This window comes from Myotis nattereri (assembly GCF_964212035.1).
Source record: "Myotis nattereri genome assembly, chromosome: 11".
NCBI classification, from domain to species: Eukaryota; Metazoa; Chordata; class Mammalia; order Chiroptera; family Vespertilionidae; genus Myotis; species Myotis nattereri.
The window spans coordinates 53,379,695-53,401,356 of record NC_138086.1 but is presented as its reverse complement, the minus strand read 5'-3'; the positions used below and the strand labels follow the sequence as shown (position 1 = coordinate 53,401,356).

At 39.3% G+C, this 21,662-nt stretch overlaps 1 protein-coding gene and 1 pseudogene across 2 annotated transcripts in view; both read left to right on the top strand.

Annotated features, from left to right (window-relative positions):
* DGKB (diacylglycerol kinase beta) overlaps positions 1-21,662 on the top strand; it is a 530,693-nt gene that overhangs the window by 448,198 nt on the left and 60,833 nt on the right. The window lies entirely within an intron of this gene.
* LOC308527273 (NFATC2-interacting protein-like) lies at positions 4,090-18,061 on the top strand (annotated as a pseudogene). The gene is made up of 3 exons: positions 4,090-4,131; positions 6,961-7,059; positions 17,186-18,061. The product of its transcript is annotated as an NFATC2-interacting protein-like (transcript).

Genomic DNA, 21,662 nt, shown 5'->3' with positions numbered 1-21,662 from the left:
AGGCAAGCCTCTTTTGATACATAAGTTTGCATTGTCCCAAGGGCTTCATGTGTTCCCCTCTGTCTTCCACTGTAGCCAAGACACCTCAAGAAATGATTTCTCCTTTTTGCAACCATACAGGCAAAATATCAAGCATGGATAACCAGCGTGAGTGGTCTTTGTGCAACAAAGACAAAATGCTATTTTAAAGTGGCCAGCAGATTAGTCCTGTTGCTCTGGATGTGGTCTAGATCTTAAAAATGTTGGAGCTTGGAAACTGACACCCTAGGGCTTGTAAAGAATGTTTGCTTCTAAGGTGGAGCCTGGAATTTGTCCTTAAAGCAGGCACACCCATCATTCTGGGAGTTGTTCTTTAGTGAGCACTTTTTAGTCTTACAAGTACCTCTTCCTGGCTTTGAGATAAACCTTGAACTCATAAAATAATCAGACAATGTACCCTAAATATTAACTGTTCTATTTAGTTATGTATTTTGAGTGCTTCCTTGGCTGGACTATGCCCTTGAAGCAGTTAGTTTCTTGCTTTTCAAATTAGAGTTTTGAGGAGGTTCTCTCTTGGTGCGTGTTATGCCAGGTAGGGTAAGACTGACTCACACAGATATTGAGAAGAAGCATTTGGTCTGCTTTAAAGATGCCCTTGCCTTTGTCTCCAGGGTCTGGATCACTCTATATAATGGGATAGGAGTTTTCTCTGGAAGAAAATGCATGATCTCACTGCCAATCATCTAAGTTCAAGTAAAAATAAGTCAACCCTGGATACCCAAGGAGGATTAAATTGTTGTTGTTTTCTCTTTCTCTCAAACTTTCTCTGCACCTTGAAGGGAGGGAATTTTGAGAGGTCATTTGTCTACATAAGACACGTGGTTTCGGAAACACCAAAGCATTGAAGGACTGAGGATAAAGAGTGTTGGCTATGGCTTCTAGAGGAGGGACACCTTATATCCACTTTAACCTTTTATTTTTCTTCATTTATTTCCATGCTCTTAAATATTTAATTTCGTCATATGGGAGGGGAATTAACAGAAAAGCAGAAGGATGCAGGAGTACACAATCTGAAGTGATCCTGAGCTGGCTGGGGTGGACCAGTAGAAGAATCTGGTCTGCAGGTGATAAGCACCAGGCAGAATTGTGTGCCATGAAAGCAGCCCTCGGAATTTTCAGAAGTCCTAGCAAAAAATTTCAATAAAACTTCTCTCAAATCCTTAGGTTGGGGCATAGGCCAAATTGAACATTGTTAGACATACTTGATAAGTTTGGGATATTTGAATAATATTGTTGATATGCTGCCAACACTATTTTTTCTTAGAAATGTCAAAATTGGACATCACTAGACTTTTCTTTTTTCTCTTTGAAAATTATGAACATAATTATCTTTAATTACAATCACAGTGTAGTGAAACTTCAGGCATTAGTAGGGAATATAAGACAGTAATTTGTTCTAAGCAATGTTTTCCCTGGATAGAAGAAAATTACCTTCTATTCCATACCAACATACATATTTACAGAAATCTACACACAAACACCTAAAATTTAATTTTACAATAGCCTATATTTTACAGATCTTTCATGAATTGCTGATATAGTCAGTTCCTCAATGTGTTAATAGATTAATATTGAATAGCTTTAAAGAATATTATGAAAAAATACAGCAGCATCTGAATAGTCATTTAAAAGTAGATTCTTGCTTTATCCAGTTTGTCAACTAAAAATGACCAACAAACTCCACACTTAACCTCCAGAAGGATTATAGTAATAACTAGAGGCCTGATGCATGAAATTCGTGCAAGAGTAGGCCTTCGCAGCCACAGCTGCCTGGATCCCTCCCTGCAACGCAGCGGCTACCTCAAGGCTGCCTCAATCCCACGGCTGCAGCCCCGGCTTCATCCCAGAAGGACATCCAGAAGGACATCTGGTCTAATTAGCATATTATACTTTCATTATTATAGATGACGATACAAATAATTTTATAGCAATTAGTTAACTGTTGTGAAGAAATGTATAACAGACGTAGATGTCAGGGACATAACTCATCTGGTAGTAGAGGAAGAAAGACTGCACTCAGGTATTTGATCTTAGAAGAATATAGGAAGAGGGTAGTTTTCCAGACAGATAAAATAGCATGTGTGAGAATAGGAAAGTGAACAGCAAAGAGAATAAAAAGAGATAAAACTCATGTGGGTAATCTGCTGATCTAGCAAGTTTAGTCTGAAATGTAACATATTTAAATACTTTTGAACCTGTATTGCTTTAATAAATTGTGGCAAAGTTGTTAATGTTACATTAATTCTCTGGTTATGCCATTTTTTCACTGGGCATAGTTTACTTATTGCCCCATCTTATCTTGATGTCATTAATTTACAATCCTTTTTCTTTTATGAAGGATTTTTGACTTTACAGATTACCTCACATAATAATTCTCCTGTAATGACTTTTCATCAGAACAGCTTTTGAAAATACATACTTCTTTTTCAGATAAGATTTCTTTTTCTCCCAGTGAAATGACTTTTTCCCCAAAAATACTCTCAGTGTCTAGACCATAAGAAGTATTATATTGACATTACTGTTTTAAGCAAAAATGCATTCACCAATTTATGGGAAGTCACATTTTCTAATAAAATAAGTCATATGAAATAAATTTGAATAGTGTGAATTTGCCAAGTGAGGGATTAAAGAGGACTACTTTTTTTTTATAGCACTTTAATCTAATCCTCCTGTTTCTAAGCAGTCTTGTGTTAAACATTTGTTTTGTCCTGGCTCTTGGTCTATTACTTTATTTTTTTAAAATATTATTAGTGCAGTTTTATGTTTACAACAAAAGTGAGGAGAAGATACAGAAATTTTCCATGTCCCCTGAGGCTAACACACATGCAGAACCTCTCCCATTATCAATATCCCCCACCAGATTGGTACATCTCATATAAGTGATGAACTTACACTGATACAGCATAATTACCCAAAGTCCATAGTTTACATTAAGTATTTTTAAAATATATTCTTATTGATTTCAGAGAGAAAAGGAGAGATAGAAACATCAATGATGAGAGAGAATCATTGATCAGCTGCCTCCTGCATGCCCCCCACTGGGGATCGAGCCCGCAACCTGGGCATGTGTCCTTGACCAGAATCGAACCTGGGACCCTTCAGTCCACAGGAAACGCTCTATCCACTGCGCCAAACCAGCTAGGGCTACATTAAGTTTTGTCTTGGTATTGTGTATTCTATGTGTTTCAACAAATGTATAGTGACATGTGTCCTCCTTTATAGCACCATACAAAGTATTTTCATGGCCCCCAAAATACGCTGTGCTCCACCTATTCATCCCCCGCTCCCCTCTAACCCTTCTTCTCTAATAAAACTATTGTCTCCACTTTCAGTATGATGTTGATAAGGAGTGGTGAAAAGACATCCTTGCCTTGTACCTAATCTTAGTGGGAAAGTTGTGGATTTCTCACCATTAAGTACTAGAGGCCTGGTGCACAAAAATGTGTGCACTTGGGGGGGGCCCCTCAGCCTAGCCTATGCCCTCTCGCAGTCTGGGAACCCTCAGGGGATGACCACCTGCTGGCTTAGGCCCACTCCCCGGGGGATTGTGCCTAAGCTGGCAATCAGACATTCCTCTGGCAGCCAAGGAGCCTTCGGGGGATGTCCACTTGCCAGCAGGGACCAGGCCTAAGCTGCAGTCGGACATCCTTAGTGCTGCTGAGGAGGCAGGAGAGGCTCCCACCATCACTGCTGTGATGGCAGCCGTTGGCCTGGCTTGTGGCTGAGCAGAGCTCCCCCTGTGGGAGCGCACTGACCACCAGGGGGCAGCTCCTGCATTGAGCATCTGCCCCCTGGTGGTCAGTGTGCATCATAGTGACCAGTCATTCTCAGTCGTTCTGCTGTTAGGGTCAATTTGCATATTACCCTTTTATTATATAGGATGATATTAGCTATAGGTTTTTGTACATTGTCTTCATCAAGGTGTGAAAATTTTCCTCTATTCCTAGTTTACTAAAAATTTTTATCAAGAATAGGTGTTGAGTGTTATCATATTATTTTTCTGCATCTGTTAATATGATCATGTGACATATTTATTTGTATGTTGATGTGATGGAGTATATTATTGATTTTCGGATGTTAAACCAGTATTGCGTAAGTTAGATAAATCCCATTTGGTCATGATGTATAATTTTTTCCATAGGTGTTTTTTGTTTTTTGTTTTATTCAATTTGCTTATACTTTGTTGAGCATTTGTTCACCAGAGTTTATGAGAGATAGTGGTCCATAGTTTTCTTTTAATGTCTTTGTCTAGTATGGGTATTAGAGTAATCTTGTTCTCATCAAATGAGTTAGGAAGTATTCCCTCTGCTTCTATCCTTTGAAAGAAATTGTAGAAAATTGGTATAACTTCTCTCTTAAATGTTTGGCAGAATTTAGTCTTCTGTTTTTCAAGAATTGGTTTATTTCATCAAATGTGTGGGCACAGAGTTGTTGATAGTATTCTTTCCATTTATATGCCACCTGCAGTGATGTACACTCTTTCATTTACTCATATTAGTAATGTGTAACCTCTCTCTTTTTCCCTTTGTTAGCCTGACTAGAGGTTTATTGATTTTATTGATCTTTTCAAAGAACCAGCTTTTGGTTTCATTAATTTTTCCCTATTTGATTTGCTATTTTTAATTTCATTGATTTCTGCTCTAATTCTTATTATTTATTTTCTTTGACTTACTTTGATTTAACTTGCTCTTTTTTTCCTAGTTGGTTAAGGTGGAAACTCATATTATTGATTTTTACATCTTTCTTTTGTAATTCATGCTTTTGATGCTATAAATCTCTATCTAAACATAACTTTTGCTGAATTCCACAAATTATAAGTTGTGATTTCCTTTCAGTTTAGTTTTTCTTAGTCCCACGTGTTATTTAGAAGTGTAGTGTTTAATTTTCATGTATTTTGGAACATATCACTTGTCTTTCTGTTATTGATTTTTGGTTTAATTTCATTGGGACCTGAGAGCAGAAATTATATTATTAAGATTTTTTTAAGCTGTGTTTTATTGCACCAAATTTTCATCTTAGTGAATATTGCATGTAAGCTTGAGGAAAATATGGATTATCCTATTGTTCAATGAAGCCCTCTAGAGATGCCAATTATATCCAGTTGATTAATGGAATTGTTCAGTTTAACTATATTCTTGCTGAATGTCTGCTCGCTAGATCTGCTCACTTCTGAAAGAGAGAGATTAAAGTTTTCAACTATGATAGTGGATTCATCTATTTCTGCATGCAGTTTCCATCAGTTTTTGCCTCGTGTAGTTTGATGCTCTGTTGTTACATGCACACACATTACAATTCGTTATGTCTTCATGGGAAATTGATCCCTTTATCATTGTGTGATGCACTTTATCCCTGAAAACTTTTCTTGTTTTGAAGTCTACTCTGATATCAATCTAGCTACTCTTTTGATTAATGTTTGCATAGTGTATTTTTCTCTATCCATTTACTAGTAATCTAAATGTGTCTTCATATTTAAAGTGGATTTCTTGTAGACAACATATAGTTGCATTGTGGTTTTTTTATTCACTCTGTCAATCTGTTTTATTTTTTGTTTAATTCTCATCTGAGGATATTTCCAATGATTTATAGAGAGAGTGGAAGACAGAGAGAAATGTCGATGTGAGAGAAACACATCTATTGGTTGCCTCGTGCATGTGGCCCGACCAGACCCTGGGCCAGGGAGGAGTCTGCAATGAGGTACATGCCCTTGACCAGGAATTGAACCCGGGGCCTTTCGCAGGTCGACACTCTATCCACTGAGCCAAGCCAGCTAGTGTTCTTTGTGTTTTAATTCGTGCATTTAGATCCTTGACATTTAAAGTGATTAATGATATTAGGTTAACATCTACCATAGTCATTACTGTTTTCTACTTGCTCTTATTCTTTGTTCCTATTTTTTTAATCTTTATTGTTGAAAGTATTGCATATATCCCCAACTGCCCACTCCCCCACATCCCATTTTCCCTCCTAACCCACCCCAGGCTGTCACCACACTATTGTCTGTCTCCATAGGTTATACATACATGCTTATAAGCTCTTTGTTTGATCTGTGTTCCTATTTTTGTCTTCTACTCTTTCTGCCTTTTGTGGTTTTAATTGAGCATTTTACATTTTTTTCATTTTCTCTCCTTTCTTAGCGTATTAGTTAGACTTCTTTTTAAATGTAATATTTAGTGGTTGCTAAAAGTCCACTGTCAAATGACTCACAGGTAGTGTAACTGTGTGTATATGATATATTCTTAAGCATACATAATTAAGTACAGAATGCCTATTATTATTTTGAATAAACTATTATCTGTTAGACCAAGTAAAAATTAGAAAACTAAAAGTTTGCTGTCACTTTCCCTTATTCCTTCTTCAGTGGTTTTTCTTTATGTAGTTCTGAGTTTCTGACATATTATTTTCCTTCCCTATAAATACTTTTTTAAAGACATTTCTTGCAAGGCAGTTGTATTGGCAACAAATTCTTTACATTTTTATTTGTCCAAATAAGTCCTTAGTTCCCCTTCACTTTTGAATGGTAACTTTGCAGGGTACAAAATTCTAGGTTAGTGGGTTTCTTCTCTCAACACTTTAAATGTTGTATCCGGTATCTTTTTGCTAGCATGGCTTCTGAGAAAAAAGTTGGATGTAATACTTAAACCTTAGTTACTCCATAGGTAAGATGTTCTTTTCTTCTACCTTCTTTCACATTTTTTCTTTGTCTTTGATTTTCTGTAATATGAAAATACCTGGGTATATTGTTTGTGGCACTTATTCTTCTCGATGTCCTCTGAGGTTCCTGGATTTGTGGTTTGGTGTCTACTATTAACTTAGGAAAATTCTCAGTCATTATTTTAAATATTTCATCTGTTCCTTTCTTTCTTGTCCTATCAACGTGACCCTGTAGATGTTTTTGGACTACTCAGTGTCTTTTCCAAACAGAGTCTTTGTTTTTACAAAAACAATAATGAGGTAGAACCCCCTATCACAACAGACCGTCCACTTCAGAAGATTACAACGGGAAGTGGCCTCTATGTGAGAGTACGTCCAGCAGCGACTTAGTCTTTGTCCTTCAGTGTTATCAACTTCTATTTCCTTCAAATTGAGTAAATAATCAGTAGCATGTATTGCAGCTGTTTCTATTCTGTGGTCTATAAGGCAAATAGCATCAGTTGTAAAATTAAAATAAATTACAAATAATTCTGTCTTCACTGGAATTAATGAGCCACAGACGCTAATGACATAATAACCTTTGTCTTCAAAGCCAGAAATTCTCTATGATGCTGAAATCGAGTTCTCTGAGCCTAAAGAATAAGAGGGGTTAAACCACTCTGTTCAGTAGCTAGTTCAATATAAACACTGGCTTAATAAATGCTTAATTGATCATATTTTTGGCAGGCACAACCTAACAACAACAAATGACCTTTGCTAAACGGTTTTATTTCATATTTTCCAGTGGCACACATAGTCATCCAGAATTCTGAAGACAGATGTGACTTTGTGTGCAAGAGATGAAAGAGAGCAGATCAAACTTTAATAGAACTTCAAGTTTTAAGTGTTTTATTATTTTTCCTGCTGTGTTTTTTTTTTTGTTTTAATGGAATGATAGGTAAATGTAACATAGATATATGTGAAATGTATATATAATTATATACCTTTGTCCCATACTTTTAGTATTTGCACATTTTCTTTTTTCATATATTTCAGTGTAAAGGATTAGATCAATAAACAAGATCACTTATTCTTTTCCTCTTCTGTACCTCCTTCTTTCTCTCCCTCCCTTCTTGTATAATTTTGTCAAGATAGAACCCAATGAGCCTTAGTAATTCCATATTGGAAATGGAAATTTAGTTGGTTCTTATTTCCTGGTAATTGACCTTAGACAATGCTTATTGGTTTTATTTATGATGGTTTATTCTTTTTAATTGCATTGGCTAATTTTGTCGGGCAATTTTCTCACAGATTTCTCTATAACTTGCACATTTGGGAGTGCTTTGAAACTCAAACACTTAGCCACTATGATTGTTTGAGTAAAAATTTAACAAAAAGGAACTTTCCAAAATGTTAATCTAGTTTCAGTGTCCAGTGTAGTGGACAGACTCTCCAAAGTAAGATTTTTCTAGAGAGAAGTTCATCGGATTATGAAAGAAGCACAGTAGGTTCCAAAGTAGGATGGATCAAGACTTTGGCAACCTTCAGTCTAACCCTGGACTTCTCAATAACTAGCTATAGGCCCATAGATATGTTATATAACCTTTTTTTACCTCAACTTTCTTATATATAAAATGAAAAAAATTTAACCACATGGCCTATTAGCTATGATTCTAAATAAGTATTAAAAACAGTAGAAACTCCTTATCTAAAAAAGTGATCATACCAATATGCTCAATTAATATTTAACAAAGGAGGCAAGAACATACAATGGAGTCAAGACAGTCTCTTCAATAAATGGTGTTGGGAAAATTGGACAGATACATGCAAAAAAATGAAACTAGACCAACAACTAACACCATACACAAAAATAAACTCAAAATGGATAAAGGACTTAAATGTAAGATGGGAAACCATAAAAATACTAGAGGAATCCAAAGGCAACAAAATCTCAGACATATGCCGAAGCAATTTCTTCACCTACACAGCTCCTAGGGCATTGGAAACTAAAGAGAAAATAAACAAATGGGACTACATCAAAATAAAAAGCTTCTGCACAGAAAAAGAAACCATCAACAAAACAACAAGAAAGCCCTCTGCATGGGAGAACATATTTGCCATTGTTATCACCAATAAGGGTTTAATCTCCAACATTTATAGGGAACTCATACAACTTAACGAAAGGAAGATAAACAATCCAATCAAAAAATAGGCAAAGGACCTAAATAGGCACTTTTCAAAAGAGGACATTCAGAAAGCCAAGAGACATATAAAAACATGCTCAAAGTCACTAATCATCCGAGAGATGCAAATCAAAACAACAATGAGGTACCATCTCACACTTGTCAGAATGGCTATCATCAACACATCAACAAATGACAAGTGTTGGAGAGGATGTGAAGAAAAAGGAACACTCGTGCACTGCTGGTGGGAATGCAGACTGGTGCAGCCACTATGGAAGACAGTATGGAGTTTCCTCAAAAAGTTAAAAATGGAACTCCCATTTGACCCAGTGATCCCACTTCTAGGAATATATTCCAAGAAAACAGAAACACCAATCAGAAATGATATATGCACCCCTATGCTCATAGCAGCACAATTCACCATAGCTAAGATCTGGAAACAGCCTAAGTGCCCATCAGCAGATGAATGGATTAGAAAACTGTGGTACATCTACATGATGGAATAATATGCTGCTGTAAAAAAGAAGGAATTCTTACCATTTATAACAGCATGGATGGAACTGGAGAGCATTATGCTAAGTGAAATAAGCCAGTCAATGAAAGAAAAATACCACATGATCTTACTCATTTATGGATAATTAAGACCATTATAAACTGATGAACAAAAATAGATACAGAGCAACATCGAACAGACTGTCAAACTATTGCGGGAAGGTCGGGGAGGGTTGGGGGGGTGGGTAAGAGATCAACCGAAGGACTTGTATGCATGCATATAAGCATAACCAATGGACACAAGACACTGGGGGGTATGGGAGTCTAGAGGAAGGTCAAGGGAAGAAAATAAAAAAAGGAGACATATATAATACTCTTTGTAATACTTTAAGCAATAAAACAATTTTTTAAAAAAAGATGTCCTGGTTAAGAAATGTAATTATTGTCACCTATGGCTACTGAAAACTGACATTCTGTATACGCTGGTGGCACTTTCTATCTTTTATAGGCTGACAGATAATGGGATTGCAGGTTTCAAGCAGTAATCTCCTTATTTTATTGTGCTTTCTGGGGTGCAGGGGAGTAGAAAGGCAACATAATTAAGTTCTATAAAGTACTAAACAGACAAGCAAACAAAACAACACTGTATAGCAAGAAGTCCCTGTCCTGTGAGAGATCTGAGGTAATTCACACTCTTTCCAGGGGGATTGACATTGTTCTATTTTGTGATTGAAAATACCAATAAAGAGGCAGGGGAATGGCTATGAGACTTTCCCCAAAAGTCAAATCTGGATTCCAGAATCCATGTTCTTCCACATTAAGTGATGCTGTGATATCACAATAGGAGATCTGAAAAAATGCATCTGATCTTTCTTTTCTCCTAATCATGTAACACTTTCCTTGTAATTTCCTGATGGTGGTTGTGATATGATAAAAAGTATTTGGTCTTTGTCCCCAGTTCTTGGCACATTGCTCCTATAATAACCCTTGGAATCTCTGGAGGGATGAGTGTCTTTTGTATGGTAATGAGAGGACTGATGGCTGGGTGCCCCTAAATCCCTTCAGGGGGCTGATCTCCATAAAGACCAGTGTCTGATTAAAAGCTTGGAACTTTCAGCCCCATCCTCCAAATCTTTGGTGAGGGAGAGGAACCAGGGACTTGAGTCTAATCACCAATGGCCAATTAAACAACTGTGTATATGTAATGAAACTTTCATAAAAACCTCAAAACAATAAGATTCAGAGAGTTTCTGGTTGGTGAACAGATCCATGTAGTAGGAGGGTGCTGTCCCCCAACTCCACAGGATGGGAGACCCCTCCAGACCTCCTCCTATGTACTTCTTCAGCTGTATCCTTCATAATAAACCAGTAAATGTGGGAAAAAGCGATCATAGACTTTGATACCAATACCATATTATATTTTTCATATATGATTCATTTCATGTAGTATTTCATGTAGTAAAACAACTTATACTGAATATTGATAAATATTTGCTAGTTATCTGGAAAATTTGGACAACATAGATTTGGTGAACTATGCGATTCAGGTTGACATGTGCATATATCATAATTATGAAAACATTTCCTTTATAAAGTCTCTTTAAAATCTTTCTTCAAGGACTAGTCATGAGACTAAAATTTAACACAGAAACTACAGAATGCCAGTAAAAATAGTTAAATGTATAATTTCCTTAATTTAAAAAATAGATACTAAAAACCATCCTTTGTCTTTCTCAGTTTGGTTATAATCCACATTTTAAACATAAATAACGTGCATGCTTTGAAAAGTCTTAAAGTTAGAAAGAGAGAAAATATCTATTTTGCTATGTAATCCTCTTAACATGTACATGCCAGATGGTGTTTCATATCAGGTCAGAAATGATGAAGGAATCTGGCTTTCAATCTAAGAATCTGGGGAAAAATGAGTAACTAGGGGTTACATATTTGTAATAGTATTTTTCTCTGAAATGCAACCATTTGTAATAATTTTGATATGTTTCTGTCTGTGGATGTGGATTTATTTTTCTTATTTCATTTCTCTTATACCTTATTGGAATTCTGAAAGCTTATTTATGATGTGATTAGATATTTTCTCAATCTTTGGAACCCTATAGCCAGGTAATAATTTGACATTCAGATATTTCAAACTGAAACTTAGTAACGAGTCTAGGAACTAAAAAATCAATGACTTATAGGGAGGGAAAAATAAATTAAAATTCAATTAACTATGAAAAAGAATAATCTTTTTTAAATTCATTTTACAGACACTAATTATAAGATTGAATAGCCTGAATTCGTCTGCTAATATAAAACATAAATTCTCTTTATATACCAATAGTACATTGCATATGCATAAACCTGGCTGACTTTATAGAATAAATTTCGGCCTTTGTATTTTAGAAATGCAAAAAATTATACTCTTAGTTAGTCCACTCGTTTTTATTGTCTTCATTTCTATCCATCCCTCCTTTTAGATTACATGTCATTAGCTAATCTGATTCAAGCTAATTCATCACAATATACTGTTCACTGTTTTTTTTACGTTTTTAAAAATATGTTTTTATTGATTTTAAAGAGAAAGGAGAGAGAGATACATCAGTGATGAGAGAGAATCATTGATTGACTGCTTCCTGCATGTCCCTCACTGCATATGCCCTGACAAGGAATTGAACCTTGACCTCCTGGCACATAAGGCAATGCTCAACCACTGAGTGATGCCAGCCAGGCTCACTGTCTTTTTAATGTCTGTATAAAATATTTGTTGGGTTCTGTGGCCTTGACTGCATCTAATCTATAAAATAGAGTATAACCCTTTAAGTAATATAGGTGTTATTCAATATTGTACTGGATGTTTCTGCTAGGACAATTAAAAAAACAAAAATAAATAAAAGTCACTCAAATTGGAAAGGAGGTAAAAATCTCTCTATTCTCATATAGCATAATCTTGTATATAGAAATCTTAAGGAATCCCTTAAATTAGTATTAGAACTGATCAATGCATTCATCATGCTTATCAAATGAAAGATTAACATAAAAATTAATTATATAACCACATTGATTGGTTGCCTCCTGCACGTACCCCAACCAACTGAGGTACATGCCCTTGACCAGAATCAAACTCAGGACTCTTTGGCCTGGGTCCGCAGGCTAACACTCTATCTACTGAGCCAAACCAGCTCAGGCTAGAAGTGAATCTTGATTACTCAATTCAGTGCTGGATTTTTATATATGGCATCAATAACATGAGACACAAGTATCTATACTAATAAAAGGGTAGTATGCTAATTAGACTGGATAGACCGGACGTCCTTCTGGACCACGCCATGGTGGCGGGGGTCAAGGAAGAGGCAGTTAGGGGCGATCAGGCCAGCAGGGGAAAGAGGTTATAGGAGATCAGGTAGGCAGGGGAGAGCAGTTAGGAACAGTCGGGCCAGCAAGGGAGCAGTTAGGGGCATCAGGCAGGCAGGCAGAGGTGGTTAGGGGCAATCAGGAAGTCAGGCAGAGGGGTTAGGGGCAATCAGGCAGGCAGGTAAGCATTTAGGAGCCAGCAGTCCTGGATTGCAAGAGGGTGCAGGCTGGCTGAAGGACACCCCCTCCCACCCCCATGCACAAATTTCATGCACTAGGCCTCTAGTGTGTGTGTGTGTGTGTGTGTGTGTGTGTGTGTGTGTGTGTGTAAATTGGACTTCATCAAAGTTAAAAATGTGCTTCAGCAGACACTATCAAGAAAATGAAGAAACAGCACACAGATGAGAGGAAATAATTGTGAATCATATATCTGATAAGGGACTCATATCTACAATATATAAAGAACTCTTACATCTCAATAACAGAAAGATAAATAACTCAATTCAACAATGGGCAAATTTCTAAAAGGATATTTCTCCAAAGAAAAAATACAAATAGCCATTAAGCACATGCAGAGGTACTTGCAATCATTACTCATCAAGAAAATGCAAATGCCACTCCACACCCACTAGGATAGCTAGAATCAAAAAGTCAGGTAAGTGTTGATGAGAATATAGAAAAATCCTAACCCTTACACCCTTCTGGTTGGACTGGAAAATGGCACTGTGTCTTTGGAAAACAGTCTGGCAGTTTCTCAAATGGTTAAGCATAGAGTTTGCATATGACCCAGCAATTCCACACCTAGGTAAATGTCCAAGGGAAATGGAAACACATGTCCACACGAAGACTTGTACATTAACGTTTATAGAAACATCATTTATAATAGTCAAATGGTGTGAAACAAAATTTCCATAAATGGGTGAATAGATAAAATATAGTATGTTTATACAATGGAATATGATTAAGCCATCAAAAAGAATAAAGTATTAATAACATGCTACAACATGGATGAACCCTAAAAGCATTACCTTAGGTGAAAGAAGCAAATCACAAAAGGCCACATCCTATGTAATAAAAGGCTAATATGCAAATCAACTGAACAGCAGAATGATCGGTCACTATGATGCGCATTGACCACCAGGGGGCAGATGCTCAACCCAGGAGCTGCCCCCTGGTGATCAGTGAGCTCCCACAGGGGGAGTGCATCTGGGCTCACAGCTGGCGAGTGCAGTGGTGGTGGCTGGAGCCATCAGTTGGACATCCCCCAAGGGCTCCCGGACTGCGTGAGGGCGCAGGCTGGGCTGAGGGATGCCCCCGCTTGAGTGCATGATTTTCATACACCAGGCCTCTAGTATTATATAATTCTATTCATATGAAATATCCAGAATAGGTAAACTTATAGGTATGAGAAGTAGATGAGTAGTTGCTATGAAGACAGTAGGACTGGGGGATTAGAGGATTGAGCACTAATGAGAGCACAATATCTAAAGGATATCAAGTATCTTATGGAGGGAAAGAAAATCTTCTGAAATTTACTGTGGTGATGGTGCACATGTCTATGAATATACTGAAAAACCTTGAGTTGTACACTTTAAATGGGTGAATTATATGGCATATGAATCATATTTTTATAAAGCTGTAAAAAAAAATCTTTGTCCCAGGAATGGTGGGTTAGCTTCTTCCTCATACATTATAATATAATATTTTAGTCTTGAAAGTCCATAAATGGACAAAAGTATGATTAGCTTTCCCTTCTCTTCCTTCCAGCCATCTCTTATTCATTATGGGCAAGAGCCACTTCCAAAGCAGATGAGGTCTTAATTCCCATTAGCATTTGGCCTTTGGTCAATTCACAGCATTAAAAAAAGAGCTTTTGTTGGCAAGGTCTTCAGACCACCAACAAATTCACCTATGAAGTTGAGCAAATACAATTGTGGTTTTTATTATTTTTTTTATTAGAGTGATATTTTTATTTAACTATTAAGTGCCTTTGCAAGATGTTTTTATGTTGAGCCACATAGAGTAATCTTGATCAAGATTGATAACTCTGTTTTAAACCATGCCCTTGTAAATATAACTTCAAGTGTCATGGCCAAGTTAGGCTACAGCTCAAATTTATTATCTATTTGGAAAAGATTTCAAATTCCTTCTCCATTTCCTCTGAGTAAACCAGTACATTTCTTTTTCTGTTCTCTATTTTGAACAGATTAATATTAGAATACTTCATATTATTGAGCAAATAATTTTTTTGCTCAAATTCTTTTTGAAGACTGCAGTATCATGAACACAAAGCTATGTCTGGTGGGTGTATCTGTGTTTACATGAATCTATCCTACTAAAAAAAAATTTAGTTTATTTCAAAGCCAAAAGAAATTTAACATTTAAATAAAAGTCCTAATAGGAAACAGATTAAACCCTCAAGTTAGGGTAACTTGAGAAGCCTTTATTTACAAAGGGACTTATTACAAAAGTAGGGGCAGGATGGGGTGGAGGGGGGCTATACAATGGACTTGTCACACCTGGATCTCATGAATGAAGGAAGGAAAAAGGAAGTGGAATAAAGGGAGAGAGGCGGAGATCCAGCTGCCTTCAGAGGAGCATAACTTGCTGTCAAAGGCCATACCCATTTTTTATTCTATAGTTTGGGTCTGTAATAATATTTTACACCAAATTTATTACTCATGACAACAATACACTAGTGTGGCTTTGATAAGTAAAAATAAAGAAAGAAAGAAAGAAAGAAAGAAAGAAAGAAAGAAAGAAAGAAAGAAGAAAGAAAACCAAAACAAAATTTAGGCATGGCTGATATTTAAATAATATTCACCCATATTTTACCGTTTTCTTTTTTTTTTTTTAAATCCTCACCTGGGGATACTTTCCCATTGGTTTTTAGAGAGAGTGGAAGAGGGACAGACATAGAGAGATATCAATGTGAGAAAACATATTGATTGGTTGCCTCCTGCAGGAGCCCCAACCAGAGCCCGGGCCAGGGAGGAGCCTGCAACTGAGTTACGTGACCGTGACCAGAATCAAACCCAGGACCCTTTGGTTCGCAGGCTGACACTGTCCACTGAGCCAAACTGGGTAGGGTTACCCATTAAATTTATATTTTAAAAAGCACATTCCTTACTTCTAGTTTCTGACGAATTTTAAAAGATTATATATATATATATATATATATATATATATATATATATTCTCCAGATTATTATGACCATCTAACGTTTGTAGGCAAATTAGCTATAATTTCGTGCTGAAGTTGCTAGATGGCCAGACCATTATAAATAGGTTGTTTACCACGACAGAAGTGATTTTTTTCTGAAGATATGGGTAAACAACGCGATTTAACAGCCTTTGAACGTGGGAGATATATATATATATATTAGCTCTTTTTATTCTTTTTCATCATAGCATATTTTATTTTCTTTCATAGATTTCATTATAATTTGCAATTTTGTATCTTAATTTTTGTTTTAAACTGGTTTTCCTCATTAGCCAGTAAACCCCAAGAAGCTGAGAATGGTATCTACTTGCTCAACCCTTTAACGTCCTAGTGACACATTGTAAGAGCTTGGTAACTATTTGTCAGTGAATCTGCAAATCAATCTGCTTAAAGAAATAGTATACAGACCAGATGTACACAGTGGGGCACGGATAAAAGGACACAAGCTTTACATCATATAAACAAATACATGTGAAAATGCGTGGCTTTTGTGAATAAGGTGCGTGCCTTTTGAGTCTTTTCACATACATATGATTTCAGTGAACAAAGAAGTAACATTGTCGCCCTTGCCTAGCCCGTTTGGCTCAGTGGATAGAGCACCGGCCTGGGTCTGAAGGGTCCCAGGTTTGATTCCAGGCCAAGGGCACATGCCTGGGTTGCGGGCTCCATCCCAGTAGGGGGTGTGCAGGAGGCAGCCAGTCCAGGAGTATCATTCTCTCTCTCTCTCTCTCTCTCTCTCTCTCTCTCTCTCTCTCTCTCTCTCTCTCCTCTCCTCTCCCTCCCTCCCTCTCTCCCTCCCTCCCTCCCTCTCTCCTCTTCCTCTCTGAAATCAATACAAATCATTTTTTTAAAAAGAAGTAACTTTGTCATAGTCTTACATAATCTTATTAGATGAGAACTCAATTCCTAAACCATAATGGTTGCTTGCAAATTCCAGCTTCACAGTGAATTAGGCCAGTTAACTCTGTGTCTCAGTGTCTTCATCTTTAAGGTGGAAATAACCGGACTTCAGTGGTGGGGTCAGTGCCATGGCAGGAGGAGCTGGTGAGGAAACGGCGCCGGCGACCTGGCGCCCAGCGGTGTCCAGCCCGGCGCTCCGTGGCGTCGGTGCTTGTGGACTTGGTCAGCGACAGCGATGAGTGGTCCAAGTCCAGCTCACGGAGTCCCCCGTGCGGGTCGCGCCCTCCACCCCCACCCCCAACCAGGATGACAGTGACAGTGACAGCGACAGGCGGACGCAGGGCGGCTGAGCCCCTCCGACCCTTGCCAGGTGGCGGCGGCTGCTGGAACCGGGGAAGGCACCGCACCGGCGGTGCACCCCGAGAAGGTCAAGAGCAGCCGCCAGCTCATCCCAGATCACCTTCCCCTCCTGACACTCTGCCCCCCAGGGCTGGGGCAGAGGGGACATGGGGACTCTGGCAGTCCCCACGCTGGGGACCTCCCGGCCCAGACCCTCCCTGGAAGCAGCAGCTGAGGAGCAAGGCGGCGTCTCTGTCTCAGGACACCTCTCCTTTGCCCTCGCCTCTGCCGGGGACCAAGAGCAGAAAACACGCGGGCGCTCTCCATGCAGAAGGTCAGGGAGGTGAGCACGCGCCTCCAGCACCTTGGTTTCCGCCCGGCCACCTGAGCCGAGATGAGGAGGCGGCCCTTGCGGAGAGGCCCATTCCCCCCAGGAGCCCTCGGCTCTTCCAGCTCCCAGCCCGCCGGGCTGGCCCGATCAGATTGCCCGTCCCAATGTCGGAGCCCTACAGGGTGTGGTGGGCCCCATGGCCACCCTTCTCGGGGTGTCCCCAGGCAGGATCCTCTTGCTCTTTGGAGAGACAGGGCTGTCCCCTACCGCCACCCCCAGGATCCTGCAGCTTGGAGCGGCTGCATCTTTGGCTGTGTGGTGCGGGCTAGCACCCCCCGGGGCGGCACAGGCCTCCCACCGGCTCCAGCTGCGCCTGCAGGGGAAGGAGAAGCACCAGGCGCTGCAAGGCTCGCTGTCCCGGGATTCTCCCCTCAAGACCCTCATGTCCCACTCTGCGGAGGCCCTGGAACCCTCCGGCCGCAAGCTCTCCTTCTTTATGGGACACAGCTTTCGGGCAAGGAGCTGCCGGCTGATCTGGGCATGGACTCCGGGGACCTCATTGAGGTCTGGGGCTGAAACCCCACTCCCTGTTGGAAGGCCCTCATGGGACCCGCACTACCGGACTTGGAGACCAGCTGTCCCCTTTGGCCCCGAAGGGCTAGCCGAAGCTGAGGTGGAACTTATCGTCAAGCTGAAGCCAAACCAAGGCTTGGTATCTGACCCTCTCCCGCTCACTTTAGTTTCAGACTGTTAGTGCCCTGGTTAGTTGTGTTTGTCATTGCTGCCCGGGGTGGACTGTGGCTCCATTCCCATGGTGTGCTGAGCTCTGCGGCACCCTGGGCCATTCCCCACCCCCTCCTTTTCACTTCCACCACCACCGTGGCCTTCACTTTGAAGAGGGAGTGGGAATAAATGGGGGCTGAGAATGGGATTCCAGCCCTGGGATTGACGCCACATCTAGCACATTGTATGCAGGAAACGAATTTATACGTTCTACCAGTGTAGTAGAGCGCGGGACACGTATTAATATGTTTTTTTTATAGACTAGCAGTAGAATGCCGGTAACGTATAAATACGTAAACTAAAGTTATCGTAATTTTACTGAACGTTGCCGTCTACGCAAAAAATTAGCAAAAATGGCCCGCGCCACCTGTTAGCGCGCGATAAAAACTACCCGCAAACAATGTGCTAGGACAGCCGTGGCCTTTTTGGGGATAGGTGGTGAGGTTTGCTTGAGGCACGGAGGCATCACGCAGGCCGGAGCTTACGCGCAGGCAGACGCCGGGGCCGCTCATTGAAGGATCTCGAAGGCTCTCTGCCTTGGAGTCCAGCTCACTCAGGATCTGTAGAGCCCCATCCTGAGGCGCACATTGTTGAGGGCACAACTGAGCACAGGAGGCCTTTTGGATCTCAGGTCCTAGTCCATGCAAGGATCTCATGCAAGGCCCCAGTTTCATGGCTTCTCTCCCCTCCACGCCAGCCACTCCCATACGCATCCACTCTGGGATGGGATTACAAGTCTGAATATGAGTGTATCCTTGTAAAACGCAGTGCTGTACATGTGACTATCCTTCTTATGAAATAAATAAATGAATAAATAAATAAATAAAATGGAAATAATACTAGTAGCCATCATATGGGACTGTTGAGGATTAGAGATAAAACACCTGTATACCAACTGCACTTATTGAAAATTGAAAGTATTAGTGATTATTACTTTGTTTTTACTGTCTTTATTTTTATTTTTATTCTGCACTCATCTGCATGCATAGACTGTTCTGAAATTTGAGAGAAAGGGTATGTGCATATAAGAGGTGGGAGAGGGAGAAGGACTAATATCTGTGCTTATCGTGGGGCCCTGCACTTTGTGAGGTGCTTTTAATATAGTTTCATTGTATTACCCTTGAGAAAAATGAGGCTGAAAAACTAATTTTCTCCCAGGTTGTCATTAACCATCTTGTCACACATGCATAGCTACAGTAGATTCCTTTCTTTTGGCATTGTTTATATTTGCCCTAACTTTCAATATTCTTCTTGTTTTCCCTGATTCAAAAAATTCAACTCACTGTTCCCTCAATCACCAAGCAAATGTTCACATTTTCAAGACTCCACTCAAATGCTACCATTGCCTCATGGTTTGTCTTATCATTTGCATTTGGGATGAGGGTAGATCAACTCCTCCATGTCACCATGAACTCCTTCAATTCTCCCAGCGACATCCTGGCACACAGCTAGTGCTAATTAAGTGTAGAGTGTGCGGAGGAGCAAAGGGTGGGGAGAAGGAGGGAGACAAATGGAAGTCTAGACAGCACTGTGTGACTAAAACCTGTGAAACAGTCAACAAAATTTCCTCTCAGCTCAGCGACATATTTCCTTCGTTTTTACTGATTTGAAGTTGTTTTAGGTGAGGACAAGGAAGCAGTTCATGTACTTAATCTTCTCTTGATGTTTTCAAAATTGTCTACCTTCCTGTAGGTAGTATCAGGCCCTACATTTGAAACTTTATTTATGTTTTGTTATAATTATGTGATAGAGGAGAACATAGTAGAAACAAAAAGGAACTTTCTTAGAAAAACAATTCTACCTAAAAACATAAAATGTTTGTTGCAGAAAAGGGGAAAATTAAAGTAACTGTAATGAGAAATATGTATGCATCCCATGACCCTGAAATAACTGCCATGTAACATTGCCATATATTTTCTTGCTATGCTTTTTCTTTTATTTGTGCTGAAATGTACAAGCAAAACATACGGGTTTTTAAAAAATTATTTTCAAAACATTAAATCATAATGAATTTCTTGAAAACAAGAATTTGAAATGACACATGGAATTTGAGTTTATAAAATGAATGAACATCCCCAAAAGAAGAGTATGACATAGTCAAAAAAGTGAAAGGCTATGTTCACTGTAGAGAATGAAGAAAAGAACAGCAACAGATAGAGATGGAGAGGTGAGCAGAGATGAGATAATGCAGCCATGTAGACCCTGTGAAGGATTTGGCGTTTTCTCCCAGGGATAATCAGAAATACTGCATGCGTTTAAACAGGGAAGGATGTGATCAGATCTGCATTTGAGAGAGCCTGAGAAGGTGTGGGATGACCGTTAGGAAGCTATTTCCAGTTCTGTTGGACTGACAGTGGTATCAGAGATGAACAAAAGATGTTTTGTTGAAAGAGGACAATGGTGAAGGTGTCCATTGTAAGAGAACACAGCATCTGTCGAGGCTTTCTTTTAAGGAGAGAATCCTGATTCTCTTTAATTAAAAAAAAATCTTTATTTTTTATTAGTGAAATTTAGATGGCAAGAATCCAATGGAGAGGAAGAGGGCATGAAACCTCAAGAAAATGTGAGGCTATACGAGTAAAGCAGGAGGAGATGGGCTTGCTTTATAAAGATAAAGAGCCCTCCGATCTATTGTACCAGGAAGCAGAAGCAAAGGGAAAAGGACGGGTGCTGGTTTGTGTAGCTTCCCAGATGGTGGGATGTTGAAGTGGGTGACTTCTAGTTTCTCTGCTCCAGGTGGCATTGTCATTTGTGGAGGGCAAGGGAGATGAGAAGAAAGGGAAGTGATCTGTGAAGCTTCATGTTATGGAGAGTAACCCTTCCTGCCTTCTACTTCGAATGTGAGGATTAAATATATTAATTATATCAATATTAGTCCAGTGATTTAGTCATCCATCGCATAGAATTAGGATGGAGATCTCCACCATCCTCACCTACTGCACTAATTGATTCTGAAAATCAGATGTATGTTGAGACTTTGGATCAAGCCAATTCACATTGGAACTTTGTGACGATTCTTGACACACATTAAAAATTAGTGATTTTCCTGGCAATGAAATTTATAGACAGAATTTAAGCTGAAGAGTTCGCTTTCTCCAGATTGTGCACATGGGTATGGATCTAATTGGAAAGGACAAAGCAGCCATCTTGCTAGAGTGCTATCTGCTACTTGGTCTCATCGAGTTGGCTGGCTGCCCTGGGCTTGAAAAGAATTCCTTTTTGCCTTTGTATTGAGTAAAAGAGCCAGGCATTTGCCCCCAGTAATCGAGGCATTGCTGTCTCTTGTTTGGCCATTGCATCACCAGATGTATCATATAAATATTCTAATGGATAGTGGTGGACTAGCAACATAGGAGATAATCTGATGCAGGCAGATGCTAGCAGTCAAGATTAC